Genomic DNA, 19,625 nt, shown 5'->3' with positions numbered 1-19,625 from the left:
TTTTAGCTGCTGATTTTTCCTTTAACTAATTGGAGGTTCATATTAAAACTTTAGCTGTGTTTCCAAACGTACCCTGGAAATATATTATTTTCATGGGTTGTAATCATGGTCATTGTGGTTACGGTCAATCATGGTGAACACTATTTGAAGTTAGTTTGAAGTAGCATCATGTGTATATATTTAATATGTTCATCCAACCACGAGCATACATCATTTTGCGCTGCAGAATTCACTGTTTAATTATCTTTTTACTGTTAACGTTTGCTGTGTTGGACGGTAGGTGATCAGTTATTTTCCCAAATGTTGGAATGTAGCTCTTGATGCATTTAAGTGTTTGAAGAAATATAGAGTGTATTCAATGCTTAGGATTAACCCTTACCTTAACTTTTGCTGGCATGAACTATCCTTTATGTTCTTTGCCGTTACGGACGATTTTGAATTATCAAGCAAAGAAATTACTAAAGTAATGACTGACTGTAATCAAAGTCTCTCGATTTATAAAGCAACAATTTAACAAATTGCAGAAAACTACATGAGCAATGTTTGATCTTTTGTGAGATCAAGTCTATAATTAAAATGTTTTCATCATGAACCTACTACACACAACTATTAAATAAATGGATCCCAGTCAATCAAATTAGAATGAAAAGGTGAAGCATTTAGTTTTTCAGTTTTAAGATGAACAGACTCTCAGCTCTAGCCGTGTTTCTGTTTGCACATTGTGAAGCGTTGCATTACAAAAGTTCAATGGAAAAGAAGTCAATAAAATTTCCTCAGTAGAGAAATGCAGAAGAAGAAAATTGCTTTGCATGGTATTCGCCTTTGTTGGAATAACAGTTATTCATGCAATTAAGCAGGTTATGAAAAACACCTTTGCTGAAGAAGGGCGCTAATGTTAGCATCCTGCGCGCTGAGCCGCCGCCATGTTGAGAGGCGTGCGGAGGCAACACGTTTGCACCCGTTTGTCCACATTGAGTTCATTCATTTAAGTCCCCGAGGGTTTTGAGTTGACAAGGAACTTCATTATTTCCCTTCGTCATTACCTCCTTTCAAGTCTACAGATACACACGTGAAATTCGACCGTAGCATTTAATTCGTCTTTAGGTACAGTAGATCGCTTTGGACCAGCCAGGTAGCAACTTGGTGTTGCATTCTCAATCTTGGACGCTTTATTCCCTTTTTAAGTAATTCCATTGGAAACAAAAAGAAGGCTGGCAATTTATTCTCCAAGTCCAAAGAGCTAACTTTATTCATGAACCTGTGAATGGCCAAGTGAGACCCACCCACTGACCTCCGGCACTGGCCTCATTTCTAAAAGAGTGGCGTCCTGAGCCGAGGTAGTCGTCTGAGATGAAGAAACAAGAATATTCCACGGAGCAGACGACCATCCTAATGAAGTCAGCGGGGTACTCTGCGTGTGCCCCTGCACACACACCCAACACCTCATGACTAATGTATGTGAGGAGAAGTTGAGCAGTGCCGAAGTGCCCAGCGTGTAAATCAGTCATTTAATTAATTAACGGTTGCTAATGAAACCAACATGTTTAGAGGGATTTTTTAACATTATTTCCACTGTGTTCAGGGATGAGTAGGGGCTAACATGCTGTGTACAGAAAGCCATTAACGTTGCCACTGAAACGTAACAATAGCACAGCCTGCCACCTGCGAATTAGCATGATTATGGCGCTTTACCAAAAAGGTGAGCGATCTAGATGCTGCACGGCTCCCACGTCACATTTGTCGCCGGTGTTTCTAATTACCTAGCTCATTAATTCAATGTCAAATATTGGACTTTTTAGCCTGAAAGGTCCTGCCGTAATTGTCAGATTGTCCAATTGAAACCATTGATCCCATTTGACGCCGCACAGTGTGGTTGGCACGATCTCCATTAAAGCAGTGGAGAGCAGCAGAGAGAACAAGAAATAAAACCAGGGGGCTTGACAGTAGCAATTTGCATGAGGCAGTATTGTTTTAATAGAACCACTGACTTGAGATTGCTTTGGGAATTGAGGGCAAGAATGAGGAGAGAGGAGCGGATGTACAGGGATCTTGGAGCGGATCCCCATTCTTCTTTCAAGTTTTCAAGTCAGCGGTAGATTGGTTTTCTTCTTGAGATTTGAAAAGTTATGATGATAGAAAGATACGACATTGCCTCAAACAGGTGAGCTGCTCCTTTTCCATAATTGACATGTTGGCAAATTCGTTCATGTTATTGGCATGAGTTCAATGAAAAAAAGGAAATAAACCAGCGTTGTTGTGATACGTTTTTAAAAATAATTCATAAACATCATTATTAGCTTAAAGATTTGTTTAGTACCACTTACTGTAAAGAAACCATTGGATATCCATTTGTAAGCAATGTTTTGACAATGGTAATACATCCATGGCTAATGCTTTATACGTCTGGAATAAGCCCTTAATAATACTGCCTGTTAGCTTAGCACAGACACTGGAAAAGGGGGGAAACAGCTCGCGTGGCTCTATCGTTACGTTAAAAACAAAACCATTTTATTTGGTAATGTCATTACTAATCTCTCTTAACTACAGTTGGAAGCTAAGAACATAAAATCGTATACAAAAGTAACACAAGGTTTTAGAGGACTCAACCTAAGCAACAAAAAAGGCAAGAAAGAAAAAATCTTGACGTATTACGTATTAAGACTAACACACAAAACACTGTTGACAGAAAGCAAACAACCATCCAATAATTTCCAAAGTTTCTAAATCAAATGACATTATATTACAACAAGGTACGTCAATGAAAAAATCAAGACAGAAAATAGTGTGCGTGTGGGAGCCCATTAATGAAAAAGAGCTTTAATGTCTCGAAAAAGGCTTCCAAGCATCAAGACCAAAATCCATTTATTACCATCTTATTAACATTTGCAACCGCAGACTTGATTGATATCCATTTAACAGCGATGCATGAAGTATCAGCATTTAAAAGTGCACATAACATGAAGAGGAAACCTGCACCCTTGTTCTGATTAGAAAGGAAGAAAACCGGCACTTATTCTACAACCTGTATCTTTTTATATCGACTGTGTTTCATGTTAATGCCCTTTTTATCAGTACTTCAATGTGTCTTGTTGTTCAAAGTGCTATGCAAATGAACGTGCTAATGGATTATTAATGGATAATAACTCATCTATGATGTTTTTGTAAATAATTTAAAAACGCAAGGTAAAATGTATGAGCCCGGATAAAAGTGTCCCTTAGAACGGATCTGTTAAACACTCTACAGAGGGAAAATGTGCAGAAGGAATGAGTCCACATGCTGCCCTGTTGGTGGCCTTATAGCGACCGTAATGGTGAGACCCCACGCTGGTTATCATGTCCGACCAGTCTATGGTCTCGCTGGGAATGACAGCGGTGTAGGTTAATCCCAAGGAGAGAGGCGTTTTGATGTGCAGGTGTTGTATTTTGTGATATGAACACTGGCGGCCTTTAGTTTGCTTGTCCTACACAAATGGTATTTTTCAAAAACGGCAGCAGGATAAGAATGTGGAATCTGAAAGCAGAACTATACGCCTCCACAAGATCACCACAGTTCCCTCACGCGTTCACCATTCCACGAGCATTCCGTCCCCCCAACATTGATGTCTTCTCATCATCTTTATGTGAATGCCAACATTCTTTCTTCAGAATGTGCAAAAGAAGCTGTTGATCTTACACGCAAGAAGCGGAAGTGACAGGGGGATGTTTAAGGAATTAAAGCTCTAACAATCCTCGAATGCTCATTTAAACTTCAGTTCACGCGCTGGTTTGTTTGTCTGCAGCGGGGGACGGATTTGTTTCTTTACGTGTCATGGTAAGCGGCTGCGGGGGAGATGCCTCAGGACTTCAAATACCAGCAGGAGCAGGAGGTATATCATGAAATGCATTCGTTTTTTCCAACACCAGAGATGTAAGCTAAATAGCCCGTCCCTCAAACAGATGTGCTGACCCTCTGTAAACATGCTTTTTGACTTGATATTATTGATCTTGTTGTTGCTGTTTGAACACTCATTATTAGAGATACTGCTAAGTCTATTTCACCACCAAAAATGAAAGAGGCTCCAACTCAGGCCTTGAATGTCTCGATTGATCACGGCCGCGGAGTTCCTCGCAGCGGAGAATAGAGTTCACCTCCGCTTTTCACGAGAGTAGAAGATTAAAGAACGTCGCATTTCGCCGCGTGGATTCCTCGCAGCCCGCGAGTCTCATCAAAAAGGCAGTGATCTCGTCCTTCAGCGCACTCGGCCCCCTTATTGCAGAGCGCTTTGGAGCACCTCCTCCCTGCTGCGTGTCCATCAGACCCTGAGCGATCACCACAGTTCCAGTAATGTTAGAGCTAACACAATTTAAGCTTTCTATATGACGTGCCTTTATTGAATATAGTGCTGGTGTAAGTATGTAAGGGAATGACTATGGGTAGACAAAGAAAAACAAGGGTGAAACGGAGTCTCTTTGAGAAAAAAGGCTGAGAGAGAATCTCCTGGGATTCAAAGGATTCCGATGGGATGCCAACTAAAGGGAAAAAATAGCTTTCATTGGTCTTAAAACCCGCAGGGACTCTTTTATTACAGCACAGCTTCTTAGTGAAATATACCTGAGCTAAGACTGACGCAGCAGTCTGGACTCTGGATTATACTGTAAGAGGCAGTTTGTTGCACCAAAAACCAAAATAATGAAATAAAGGACATTTTTTCAGCTCTTTTCTTTTCGAATCTATTTTGCTATAGCCGAAGATATCCAGAGACCCCCAGTGGCCTTCAATTCAATCCAGATGTATTGTGTGGCAATTGGTTTGTGGTAATTTAATAGACTGAAACTTTATCTGGGATTGTGGAAATACTATTTATTTTATCGCATGAACAGCAGCAACAGCTCTCTTACTTTTTTCGCCTTTCTTCACCTGGTCTTGAAGTTCTATATCAAAATATTTTCAAAAGTATACTTTACAATATCCTTGTTTGCTTTCATGTAAAGAGTTAAACGAGAAGATTTCTTTTGAAAGTGGAATGTTTTTTTTCCACTTAATTCTCTCAAGAAACTGGATGAGCATATTTTCAAAATTGTTAATAAATGCCGTCCTTATTTCAGCTAATCTTACATAGTGAATATCCTGAAATTAATTTGCATTTAAACAAATGACTGCATGGAAAATTGTATTCCAAAGTGACAAAATGTACCGTGAAATTAAAAACAGAAGCTAATTTTTTAACCCCAAGGCCCCCAAGCAGGTTAACGCAGCCACTATAATAATGAAATAGATTCAGAGCGGACATTCACCTTCGACTTCGAATTACGGAGTTGCGGCCAAGATGAGTGACAACTTTGTTCGCTAACAAAGCGTCCGGCTGGCTAATTAGCCAACTAGCTCGCTATTTCCACCGTGTTTCAATGGCACATGGCGGTTACAGACGATGAGCCGAGCAGCGGGCTGGAGGCCGGCAGCAGCATCGGGTCCGACGAACAACTGCTATCGTTTTAGTCTTTGTCAAATGACGATGAAAAACGGTTGCTCTTCCGCCTCCATTGGCGTCGTGGCTATGACACGGCTGTGCTGTGACATCCTCTTCTTCTTGAAAGACTGCCGTCTGCCGCCGCACACGGAGTTACACCAGCTAAACCGCTCAATCCTCCACAAGCAAAGCCTGCTTATATTATGAGGCAATCGCCCAGGACTCCACACAGTGGGGCGTTGCCTTTTATCCCCATAATTCCGATTTCACCTGCTTCTTTCTTTTTTGTTGTTTTTATCTCAAGTCTGACGCCTTTGTCTCTATATTCACGCAGGTATTGTAAGCCTCCCCCCCAACCTTTGACTCACAGTTTGCTGTGCTGAGAAAACACACATCTTTGGAATACAGCAGCTTGGGGATTTTTTTTTCTTTCCCCTTTTACTCTTCCTGTAAGTCAGCTAAGCACGCCTGTTCTTCCCCGGCCGTGCCCTGCTTAACATTCATGGTACAGTTGCACACATTCACGCCTGGGAGCAACTCGGCACAGCCGCAGTCTTCAACTGTTGACCACTGAGCGGCTCCACTGGAGCGACTGAGTTAAGTGTCTCACTCAAGGGCACATGGACGAAAGTGGCGACAAGCCCTCAAAGACCCGACATTACCCAGGAGTTTGCTTTCATTTTGATGTAGCTTCTTGTAAAATATGTCCGCATAAATACTTGAGGGAAGGAAAGTGAGCACTCGGCAGCCCCAAAAATGAAAAGCAAAATGAACATTAATATTATTTTAAATGCTTGTAGCGGGTAGACTGGCAGTTCTGGATGTTCTTAATCCTAACCCCTAAAAAACCTAAATGCTCCTCTCTTTCTCTCTCTCTCTCTCTCTCTCTGCAATGGCTGTTTATTTATCATTTATTCCCTCAGCTCTCTATATCTGACATGCTCGTAGTGTCCCAGAGGTTTTGAGACAATTTTTTACAACAGCAATAATCATCTCTATGGTAACTCATTGAAAATTCTTGCCGCATTCGAAGCAGAGAGGACAACAAGCGAGAGCGGGAGGGGATGAGAGGCAGATAGACTCAGAGCTTTTCTTTTCATTTTCAGCTGTTTTCAAAAATGACAATAAAAGCTATTTTTCCTACCAATCTTTCTCTATAAATTAACAAAAAGTTGTGCCGTCAAAAATATGTTATTTGTTGTGCAGGTGTGACTGCGCCGTGTGCATCAGTAGCATTTAGTGGGAAAATACAAATTCTGCTTTGAAGCAGGTGTGCCGTCATCTTTTAGGACAGTGCATTCGCCAGCAGGTTGTAGTCGTTTTTTTTCCATTCTGGTCTGTAAGAAATAGAGCTGTAAATTATTGTGCTGGAGTCACAGATGAATAATCTATGTGTCCACTAAATTCTGCTCTCATCCAGCTGGGAAATGAATACCAAACCAGCAGTGCTCAGCGAGGTGTGAGACTCAAATCCCCGGCTCTTTACTTTTATCTTTTGGTGCAAATATTTGTCTCATGAATTTTTGCTCCCAACTGTTCTCAGATGTATCATATCCCCCAGATGGAGGACAGGTTCCCCCCTCATGTAAATCCATAGGGTACGTAGGGTTTCTCATGGTGTACGGTGTATTTGTCTGAGAGGAAGGCTGCTTGCTTCAGGCGTTGGTTCAACCTCTGAATGTGTCACTCTGCTCAGATTAATTAGTGCCGTAAATCTGATGGCTAAAGGTTGCAGCCCAGGGGACGGGGCGGATTTTGGACATCTCTGGATGTGTGTGAAGGGGGGTGACCTGACTTCCTTTTTTAGGACAAAATGTGTGAAAATTCCCCGTCTTGATAACGTAAATCAGCACCGCTTAAGTTGTGTGTTAGGGGTCGGGATTCGGCTAGCAGCTGTTAATGTTAATTCATGAAGTAATCTCCTATCAGCTCCGGCGAGCTATCTTACTATCTACAATAGTTACTAGGTAAGGGTACCATTAGAACTTTATCAAAACAAGTACTCTATACTGTTATCGGCCCTTTTTGTGTTGTTTTGATACATTGCTGATATCACCTGATTTACCAGCGTTGTTGCATTTGAGAAACAACGGTTATCAGCATCGACTGCAATAAAATGAAACCTCACTTGTCTCTTGTGTCACGTTGTGCGTCTCACGCTGTTCTGAGCCGGAGTCACTGTGCGTGTCAGAGTAAAGCGCGACTTTCCCCCCTTGTGCAAATACACAAGGACGGATGGAGAAGGTTTGCGAGGCTGCTTTTTGCCCTGAATATCTCACTCCGTAAATTCTGAAGTACCGATAGCAGAAGAATTATCCCGATTGATACTCTGGGTTTCATTGCTGTAGCATCGGTTCCTGTGGAGAACGGAGTTTTGGGAGGATAATCTTTGCCTCCCGACACTTTGTAATGCCAACATGTGGTACTTCTGGGCCTTTTTACCTTGTCACACTGTGGTACTACGACTCTGACTCATTCCCTTCTCTGTTACATGCACCATCAACTGGTGAGGGGTCTGATGTTTGGCCTGGGGCCTGCAGCTCCAGCCTCAGGCTTTTATGAGCATCTGCCAGTCAGAGTTTTCAAACATTGCATTAGCAAAACTGACCAAATAAAAAAGAGATAAACCTTCTTGTTTCCCCATCATGCCCGAAATATTGTAATCCCACAGCATGAAATACTGCAATGGGTCATTCACCTAAAGCTTCAAACTAATAATCGCTTTGTACCCCTCTAGTGTCACTTTTACACGCCGCATGATATTATTCACTCGTTACATGCACAGCTTCAAATGAACGTTGTCTCCCGTCTTCACAGGAGCTTGAGGTTAAACCACAATGATTGGGAAAGAGTAACTTTTCTACGTATGTGAACGGCACACGTTAATCAAGTGTCACTGTGACTTTTCGCCTTGCAAAGGAAACAAAGCGCGTAGCCTCGGTGCGGCGCAGGCGGGGTGCACAGCCTGGACGTGCTGAATGTACCCAGACAGACGCACAGGGCGATCGACCGAGCTCGGTTACTTACTTACCTTGGGAGTGAGAAGAGGCTTTGAAATGACAGATGTGCTTTTTCATGACTTTGCTTAGCAGAAGTGGGCTCCTATAGAGGCAATTTTGTAATCACCGTGAAATATGCCTTTATTGTTCTTTTCTGAATACTGTTGCAAAAGCGGGAACCTAAACCACACTTTTCTTTTAGATTCTGCTCTGCCCATTATAGTAACAATGCTCCCGATGTCCCCAAGAGGATTATTATCTCTAACCTATTAACGACGACATCAAAACACGACTGATGTTCCCAGAGGTAGACCTCTTACCCTCCAGGCTTTATTTTCTAGGTTGGTTCCCATTGTTTTCTGGAGATATGACTTCAGTTTTACAACACTTTTGACCCAGCGTGATTGGCCAGGTGAGGAATATTTCTGCCCTCCCCCATGTTTTCCCTTAAATGTTGCATTTGCACCACAAAGGGAAAATGTGAGCTTCTCTTTCACGCGTATTTAACAGAAATGTGTTAATTAGGACGGCTGGTTACAGCCTCTCACAGTGCGGCGGTCCTGATGCAGTCTGCAGTTCGTTGCCTGCCAATGTGTGGGAACAGACTTAAATGGATAGGCACATTAATAAGGTTATCACTTTTTCTACCTTGGACGCCCACATTGAAATAACAGCACTCAAATTACACATACTGTGCTCCGCAAAACAACTCTGCTGGAGACTAAAGCAATTTGAAGGCAGTCAGGAAGTGACTAGAGAGCAGTACCCTGATTAGATAACTATTACCATTAAACAAGATTGGCTGAGCAACACTGGACTATCAGGGTTTGTACGGAGCCTGTAATATGTATTACAATTGGTAGCAGCATGGTTGCTTCTTCTTGTTCTCGTAGTGGAGAGCAAGACAAGGAGGCACATTGTCTTCTGCTGACTAAATGACAGCTTTCCCCGAAAGTGACACACAGCTCCACACGGACCAGGAGGCGTAGACGATGAGATCATTGCAAGTTTTGGGGAACATCGGATACAAACAGGCAAAATCCAGCTCGCTGAAACTAAAAGGGATGCGCTGTTTTGTTTTTTTAAAGGTTGGAAACTTCTCTGCATGAAAACAGTTTGCGCATTATTAGCATCTTACGAAAATACTGGAGCATTCGAAATATCTAATATATATCTATTTTCCATTTTTAGGTGTTCTTTATGAGACTAATTAGCCGAACTAACGTGGCGGATTACCTGTCCTCAGCTGCAGCCTCGGGAAAATCATAACTGAAGCAAGACAACTGCTGAGCCAAGTGTCACTTTGTTTGTCTTATCACCTTGTGATAATTCTGCAAATTAACCATTAAAGGGGAACAATTGTTGCAGTTTCCCTTACTCTGCGCTGTTGTAAAATAACAATACATTGGCTTGTGCATCTATGTCTCTGCAAGCTGCTATAAGAGTATATTTAAAAACAACTGGAGCGGATGAAGGTCTTGCTTGATATGCAGCAGATTATGTCTGAATGGGTTGAATTATTGACGCATTAGAGATTTTCCGGTGCTGATAAAGCAAACCAGTGGTCTCAAGAGCAGAGCTCCCTTTGATTTGGACCCGTCTGACGTCCACAGCATCTCGGCTCTAAGGGTGGGAAAGATTTCAGGCTCCATTTTTGACACAAGGCACTTTGACCAAAACGGAGAAAAGTCCTTGGAAGTTGTTTTAATAAAAGTGAAAGAACTCGACGTTCTAATTGGAAAGCTCCAAAGATTTAGTAATGCACTTACATAAAGTTGAGAAACTTGTGAGAGATTGTATGAAAGATTAATGAAAATCAAAGCAGCGGGAGTGGAGATATCCTGACCGGGGTCCCAAAAATTCTTTTAGAAAGCCTTCACAGAGCCACAGAAGATACACACATGTTATTTTCCCAGTAATCCGCATGAGTAAAATCTTTTGAGTGAACCATCAATTAACTCTTGGCTACCGGCCTAAAACACATGATGCATTGACTAAGTGCTGACTTGTCATTTACTACTCCTAACCGGCATCCGGGCCAATAGCATTCACTACAGATAACACTAATCTGTGCCCAGAGACACAGCGAAGGAAATTATAGATTTGTATTTCTATGAGGAAAACAGTTTACCCACTTTTATGGGGTCTGAAGCGAACCGAACTAAACACGCGGCTGTTTGCATCGCTACCACTCAGCGGCGGCTCTGCGGCTGGAGACGTAGCCATTCCTTTCTTTTTTGTTGGACACTGACCCCATTTTTAACTCATACTACTTAGACAAAAATATACTTAAAGCCTAAATAAAAGCTTGAAGTTGTGGTTATGCCCTTTAGAGAGCTGAGAAGACAAACACCTGCACAGAGCCAGTGCAGACTTCTGGATGGATTAAAACCAGAGCGCATCTGCAAACATGTCAGATACACTTGTGGTTTAGACGTGAGGTTTGCCAATTGCGCTTTGTGTTCATTTAATTAAACATTACAGCAGTGGTTGTCGCAGACGCAGCTGGCGGAGATCTGCACTATACTGAGTGCGCCCTTCCAGTTTTAACCTTTCTCACTTCTGACTCAGTTTGACATATATCGTACGCATATTGCAGACCTTGTTTGTGTGTGTGTGTGTGTGTGTCCTTCAATTTTAGATTAGATTTATGCCGGGAGTGCAGCCAGAGACAGTGGCAGCTCCATGTTGGCTGTGTCAGCTTGGCGGAGTAGCGGTGGGGTGGGGGGGCTTCGTGGGGGGGAAATTCAAAGCAAATAGGTAAACATGTGTATCTCTATATATACCCCACTGCCATGTCATCGCTGCCATTATTTCCCCAGTAGTCTTGCTACGTGGTTGTAGAAGGGATTGGGGGGGGGGGGGGGGGGGGGGGAGTCATCATTTGTGACTGAAACTTTTTTTGAAGACAGTTTCCACACATTTCAGATGAACTGTGTGGTATCGACTGTGGGGGGCAGCAATACTCCTCACAGCATCACAAACAGTTACACAACAGATTGATTCGGAGGACCAGAGGACGAATGTTTCATTTTTCAAGACAATCTATATATATAATCAACTAAATTGATTGCAAAAACAGAGTGGTATGTATTTTGGTAGTATAACAGTAGTATTAATAAATCTCATTGGCATTACAGTTCATACTCAGTTTATACATTTCTTCATTTTATAGTATAATAACTGAGAAGGAAAACCGGCAGCACAACATGTCATGTCTCATCAAGTGTTCCACCGTGTTCACGCACATATTTCATGCTTTCACTGTTTTCGATCACTTGGACACACATTGTCTGCCACACATTAAACTACACACTGCTCATGCAGGTGGAACAGCCACTGAGATGTCTTACGTGTCCACCTGTGCTGTCACTGGCATTGTTAGGAAATAAGAAATATACAGCATATTCAACATATTTATTTACCACCCCCTGCGTGTGAATATATCACAGACGCCTCTATTTTTGTTTCTATTATGCAGCTGAAGCAGCATGTACAAGGCCTCTTTTCACAAGAACGTATAATATCTATCATTTGGACTATTATTTATCCTTTTATTGCGGTCATACAGGGTTATGTAGAATATTGGCACTTTATTTGTGATTAAAGTGAAGTTATTTAGGGACATAAATAGGGTTTGCCATAACGCTTTAAACCCCACTGTGATCAAGTCTGATGATGTCGCAGAATTTGTTATTCTGTTCTTGTTTTGCAGCTTAAGGTCCCGTCTTTTCTCCTCTGCAAATAAACACACACTTAGCTTCTTCTCCTTTACAAGCTTTGCTCTTTGGTTGGTAAAATAAGCTCCACTGGAGAAACGGCAACCCTTAAATCATCTGCACGTTTTGTGGATCAATGATTTCTCAAGTTCAGAAGTGTGACTCCTATTGGTATTGATGTTTCCTAAAGCAACGCTGAGTAAATACGTCTGCATTCACTGAGCTGCTCTGCTCAATCACTCTGCTTTGGCGGCAGAGATAACTTTTACCCAGAGGGAGATACACACTCTGTCAGGCGATGCCGACTGCTCAGGCGCCTTTATCTGTGCATTTCCTAATGGCGCAGCTCTCGCAGAGACTTTAGTGTAAAAAAAAGATATAATGTTAAAAGGGATATTTTTTTTCCCCTCGTGACTTAAATAGAAATGACGGATTTTAAACTTTTTTGTCACTACCTCTTTGTATTTGGGTCTCTTGGTCTGATTTCACTCTGTCCTTCCTGGGTAGTCCTTCAATCATACACTTGGGTTCTTGTTGGCAATTATAACAAATGAACCCGATTTCAAGTTTTTTGTCTGTTGTCATTTGAAGAGAATAAACCCAAATAACATCATCACGTCGCCACCATAAGTTTTCGGGAAATAGGAGCACTTCACCCGGAGAGCTTGCTGAGATTAGGCGACCTTGAGACATCCACTGTACATCCTCTGCTGTCGTTTGACAAGTAATCGATGGGTCCTTGTGGGGACAAAAACAACCCCAGCAGACCATTATTATGTATACATATTCCCCCTTGCTTAATAGCTCCTAATAGCTCAACTTATTCCAAGGTGCCTGCCAAAAGGGTTGATGTCATCTGTTTTAAATTAGCACTCGCCAGGATTCCTGTTGTTTGAATCAATCTGACGGTAGATGGAAGGGATCTCATTATGGTTATGCTGGACCTAGGAATCAATCATGATCCTGCAGATTAAGTTGTTTTGCTAGCTTCCCATCAGTTTAAAAACATCAATAATCAGGAATAATAAGGGTAGAGTTAAAAACAAGCTGAACACTTGATCTTGGTTCATTTTCTCTGATCTCCGAAACGAATAAAGTAGAAGCCGTTACCGGTTGGTTGTACATTTGCCATTAAAGAACATTTAGTGGCGCGTTTCCACGAAGCGGTATGGTACGGGTCGGGTCGGTACGGGTCGGGTCTGTTAACCATGATTTTGGCGAGCGTTTCCACCGCCAACAGTACGCTTACTTGATAGGCGTGGTGTATTCCAGAAACTGTGCCAGGTACCCCAACGGAAGGGTACCCAAAGTAGTACAGTTCGGATTTTTGGTACCATTCTCAACTTTTGGCAGTGGAGACACAAATAAAAGGGTACCGACCCGACCTGTACCCTACCGTAGCGCTCGGTGGAAACGCGCCATTAGTGAAACGTGTTACTTTGTTGAATCATTCACAAATGAATACATGATACGCTTGGAATCTCTACACTTAAAAAAGAAAAATAGGCTAAAGCGCTGAATCAACAGACACAACTAAATATTTTGTATACTTCAAAGGAGGTGCTTTTCTTACATAATCAGAAACAGCCTCCGACCACGCTTTTCTTCCCTCATCCATCCATTTAGGGTGTGCAATCTACTGCAACACCTTTGAGGGGAGACGTTTCATAACTCCTCTCTATGACGGCGGTTTGGTTTCGTACGACCAAAGCAACCGGTAATACCACAAGTCCCCTTCCCAAAGTAACATGGTTCTGTTTCGAAGTGAGTTGAAGTTAACCCGATGTAGCTTGTAAAATGCACCGTAGAATCTCTCTTTGTAACACGTCCGCTGCCTGGCTTGAGCGACAACCTAAGGCACACTATGCAGTAGCATTTTAAAAGTCAGCAAAAAGCTCCACAAGCTTTAGACCTCTGGTGTAGAATTCAAAAGGCTTCCACGTTGCTTTTAAGTTGGCTACTGTTCTTCGTTTGTTTGCTAAGAACAAGAACAAAACCAGCCCGAGGGGCAAGCGAACGGGTCGGACAGACTGCTGCACTTGAAATTTTGAATTTGAACAGATACTGTAATACCAGATTTTTTTTCCCAGGTGTGAAATTGCACTGCTGCTTTTTGTGGTATGTAGTTTGTTTCAAACACACTAAACCCTTTACGCAGCACCTTGACATTTCAGCCAGCAGCATGTTATCTGAGCTTAGTTTACAGATCAATGAATGGTCAGCTTCCCCCACAGGTTAATCCAGTGAAAGGTGACGCTTCGACTGCCTCACTCAGACCAAACTGAGCCGCATCTTTCCATCAGCGTCTACATGTCTTTGCGTTTTCGTCATACACTACACAACTTTTGGACATGAGGTTTAGAGTGAAACGCCTCTTCACGAGGCATTCGGCCTGACCGAAACCCGGCCGGCTTTGTCTCCTCTGCAGAGACTTTTGAGCTGCCGCACCACATGCAGACAGCTCTGCACTGGAATGGTGGTTGCTAAGAAACCTTCTCCAGACCCGAAGGTGAAGACTACCAGTCCATCCAGCTTTGTGCTTTGGTTCAAGGACATGCTGTCTGTTCAATCTTCACAAAACCAATACACAAGAGTTTATTTGAGAGAAACCTGTGATTTTTCCTGGCACAGTCCTATTACCCGGCGTCCATAGGCTCTAGAATGCGCATGAGTGGGTGTGCAGTTCACCCATATGTTACCATTACATTATTTTACTGTAATACTACAGGTGCTTGCGGCTGAGTCAACCAGTAAAACGTAGTTCTGTTTGTGCAAAAAATAAACATTTCTTTTTTTAACATTTTTTGCTTTTGTATAAAAATGAGTTAATAGTTTAGAAAAATTGACCTTCAGCTGGGCTTGCTGCTGTCTCTTTTACCATATTTTTGCAAAAGCAATTTTAAACAAAAAGTGAGTAGAATTTTCTCATCTGACTCCTGCAGGAAAGTGGTTGAGCAAGTTTCTTAATATGCAAAGGAATTCCTCTCTGATTCACACGTGTGTTTTTGTATGTCAATGGTACTGTATTGCTGCGACTCTATTGTCAGCTGTCCGTCCCTGTCCCTTTTTTCAACTTGTGCATTCAAACAAAGTTGGATTCACATAAGAAAAGAACTCTGTCAAATACTGAGTCTAAAAAACATGACAAGATTAAACCACCCCTCTTACAAGCTGCTAAACACACACACACCAGGCGCTACAGCAGAGTGCAAGGACAGGAATACACTGAACCCCCCCCCCCCCACACACACACACACACTCTTACATAAGGGCTTTAGATAAAAACTAATAAAAAGCCTGGCAGAAGAGAAGCGATTTGAGCCTATTCTTTGAATCGATAAGATTAGGGGGACATCTTAGGTCATCTGGCAGGGGGCTCTCCAGCTCTGAGCCAGAGAGGCTATAAGAAGCTTTGCCAGATTTTGATCCCATTCTTTGAACAGCGAAAAATTCCCGTGCCAGATGATAAACAGTCTGATAAACAGCGAGCATGTGATAATTGTTTTGTGGAGCCAGGTCAATTGGTGCTTTATGAACCAGAAGTGCAATCTTAAAGGAATGATGCTTTAAGGGAGCCAATGTAGGTCCAGGCAGGAGTGAAGTGCAGTAAAGGACAATCCACTGGGGGAAGAAGACCGGTGGGGGGGATTTAAATACTTTATGCTGGAAAAAGATGCATGTACAAAGTAAAATAAAATGAAAGGAGCATGTTGCGCAGCAGAAAGTTAGGGGAGAAAGTTTCCCACACTTATCGCCATCATTGCAGTGAGTTAGTGATTTCATCGCACTAGCGCTATTGTTGTGACATCATACACCAGGGCGGAAGGAGGGGTCTTTTATATTCAGAGCCCGCAACAATTCCTCGGGATTACATTGGAGGTTGTCATCTTTTAATACACTAACCGTATCAGACTGTAGCATCCTCAGGGTAAAGGTAAACTTCACTGTCTAGAATATGTGATTTGCACGTTGGATGATTTACTATGACAGGTGTCTGTGGTCAATTCTTTGCTGCCACGCTCTCAGGAAAGAAACTTCAAAAGTTCCTTTCACGCCTCATTGGCTCGACAACCTTCGATTGAAGTTGAAGGGTGAAAGACCACTCCTCTGTTTTCGTGGGGCCCTCGAGGTATTTTTCAACTCCTCTGAGAAAGACGGAGCACTGAGGAAGACTGGTTTCTAAAGGTGCTGTTGCTATAATTAGGTTAATAGCCAAAGGAAGCAGTGTGAAGCCAATTACCACCTGACTCTGCACTTTCCCTCATCTCTATGGAGCTTAAGTGTATTGGTTCAGTTTCCCGGCTCTCATCAACCATGTCTCCATCCCCAGCAGGAGGCGGTTTTTCAAGGAAAAAGCTCTGATAAACCGATGTGACTCGCACCAAACCGAAGACGAGCCGGTGAGCCTAGTGGAGCATTTAGTAACTGTAGAGGTCGATATTTAGGAGCTAAAAAGGAGACTGCTGGACTACAATTGTAGAGGTCTCAACTGTTAAATGCATTCATTCGTTGTAGATGCCACCACGTCGTGACTTTAGAAATTCCCTCTCCAACCCTCCTCCTACTACTTCCTCTCACCTGAAGCAAACCCTATTGGAAACAAAGCAGAAACTGACTTCATGAGTAAGCCCCGCCCCTCTAATAGAGAATCTGTTCATATGCTACGTACGTTCGCTCTAGATGCAGGTATGCCAGCTCTTATAGTGGCCTATTTTCTGTGCTATATTAGCTTTAGTAGCGGGAGTTATTTCTACATTATTAGATACTTAGTTATTGTGTTAGTGCATTTTTGGATTAGGCCTAATTATATTTTTTGTTTGGAATTACAAAGTGAATATTATCCTTATATATTCCTTGTCTTGTGTTGTCAGATGAACCCATTGAACTGTGAAACGATTCGACTGGAACTCCCGCCTTTGCTCGACTGTCCTAGGCAGCCAATGCCATTGAGTTGGTAATAATCCTGGAACACGACAATCTTAGAGAAAAAATTGTATTCCTTCAAGCTAAATATTGCACAGAGGTACAAACCAAGATATACTGCACCGATATGAAAATCTTTAAAATGAAATGCACTTTCATTTGCGTTATATCTAAAGTACAATCCATTCCATTACTGCAACTTCACACCTGGAGATGAAGTAATACTCACACACACTGCATTGTCGCACACAAAGTGATACTTTGCATACTTTTTCTGTTTGTGGTATGATGAGCTTGATGAGACAAAAAGGTCGCTTGTGTGGGGAAATTGGTTCCCACAAATAATTTACATGTTTTGTTTAATGTCTTTCCATTCCAAGTTGTTCTCAGCATTTATTCCCTATTTACCCCTCTCTGCGCCCACTCCACGCCTGCCTAGAAGAAGGGTCCCTCTCTGTCAGACACTTTATGCAATTTGTTCCATATTTGTGTCCCAATGAGATTTGCTTTCTCTTTTTTTGTCATAATAATATTGCTGGTTTGTTGTTTTCGACATACCGGCACGGTGATGGCCAGGGCGTGATTAACGGGTATTCTAAAACTTGATCAAATTTGACTTGCTGCAGCCTTAACAATACATTACAGGTCTTTAAGCTGACGCTTTTATCCAAAGCGACTTACATTGCATTTTTAACCCATGGCTTTTTACATTTTAGCCCGGGGAGCAATTAGCAGTTAGGTGTCTTGCTCAGAGACACCTCGACATGGAGCAGCCGGGGCACGAACTACCAACCTTGCAGTTCCCGCCGCACCCTCTCTACCCATGCACCACTGTGGCCCGTTAACAGTTGGTTTATTTATGAATAGGTGACTCAATGTTGGTCCAAATGCCTCTTCTAGTCCACTGTTGCTCTTTTATTTTTCCCAGTAGGTGAAAGGAGGACCGAGTTGTGAAGCGGGTCGGCCCAAAGCAAAGGCAACCAGTCTGTTGTTGTTGTTGCAGCAAGGTATTTATATTATATATCCTCAATATTTCAGTGTAATCAAAGGTTTGTCGGCTGGCCTTCGCCTAAAGAGGGGCAACATTGCAATAATGAATGCTACTTATTAGAAACTTGGTGTGTGTATTTCAATTATTGCCAACACTCCCATGAAAAAAAAGCTGAGCGCCACAAAATGAAGAAAATATTTTCGGCTGTAGATTAATGCACACTGTGTGCACAGGTCAGTGCATTAACTTAAAATAAACAGTGCCATTGTTGTTTGTAATGAAGAAATAACTTGCAGAGGAGACAGAGGATGAGGTTATGTTGGAAGATATGTGTTACTAGGATCAGTTTATTGATAGTTTGGATCTTTTGGGAATTTGTTGACAACAAAATCATTTTATACTGTTGAACTTATCCTTTACAGGATAACTAAGCTCACTATTTACTTGCTGCATCAGCTCATCTTTCTTTTAAGTCACATTTCATAAGCATCCACGGAGCACACTTAGTTCATTAAGGGATTTACTCCAGAGTTCCTCCGACGGCTGTTTCACCAGATCAAATCATTTGCGGTGACACATTAAAGAACAGTCCTACTTCCTTACTAATCACATTAAATACATTGCTGCTTGTCAACTAGCCATTTAGCTGGTAAATTAATCATAAATATGTACTTCTTACGACCTAATTGTAGACATGTTGTGGAGCAGGGGTCCCTACTGACAAATACATTCATCTTAGTTCTAACCTAGGAGATAAACAACATCTTCCAAATGAAAGAAGGGATTAATTTGCGGCGCTGGTGGGTGGACAGCTGATATGAGGATTATCAGCATGACGTGTGATAGTAATATGGGGAAAGATTGTTGAACATGTTTTAACAGTTTGCAGGGAACTAATTCATCTCACCCATGGCGCCACCATGGCAAATGTGATGAACTCAAATTAAGCAAATATAATGAGGGGAATTAAATCCATCTTTACATAATGACCAATTTATAGAGCTGTAGGATTATGAGAATTGGTCGTTTTTACAAGAGGAAAAAAACCCCACTTCCAAGCGGGTACATTCAACTCTGAGTTTGTCCAAGTTTACCTCTGACTCTGAAAGCCCATACTTTTCTTAGAGAGAAAAACAAGCGGCAGAAGTCATTAAATTCTGTTTTTGTTTTTTCAAATACCACATAATGAGACATCGTATTTAATGTTTGTCAAGACTTGACGCTAAAAACCGATCCAAAATAATGGGTTTCTTGTCTCCGTACAGTATCACAGTTTAAGTACTGGAAGGTGAACGGGTGACAACATCTCCCGCCACACTGCAATGTTTATCCTTCCTCTCCTGCAATTTGTTTGCATTCTCTGGCTGCCGTTGACAATCATTTTTCTTTGGTTGCCAAGCAATGCGGCGCAGAGCGCTGTGAAAGACCATACCTCACTCATTAAAATTCTAGACTCTAGGCACACGTAGAGTTCTGAGCTGTGTGTGTGTGTGTGTGTGTGTGTGTGTGTGTGTGCGGTGCATTAATGGTTGTCCAATCAAGTTGA

Source organism: Gasterosteus aculeatus, chromosome 9 (assembly GCF_964276395.1).
Source record: "Gasterosteus aculeatus chromosome 9, fGasAcu3.hap1.1, whole genome shotgun sequence".
In the NCBI taxonomy this organism is placed as follows: domain Eukaryota; kingdom Metazoa; phylum Chordata; class Actinopteri; order Perciformes; family Gasterosteidae; genus Gasterosteus; species Gasterosteus aculeatus.
The sequence above is the reverse complement of the archived record's forward strand: the minus strand, read 5'-3'. Positions refer to the sequence as shown.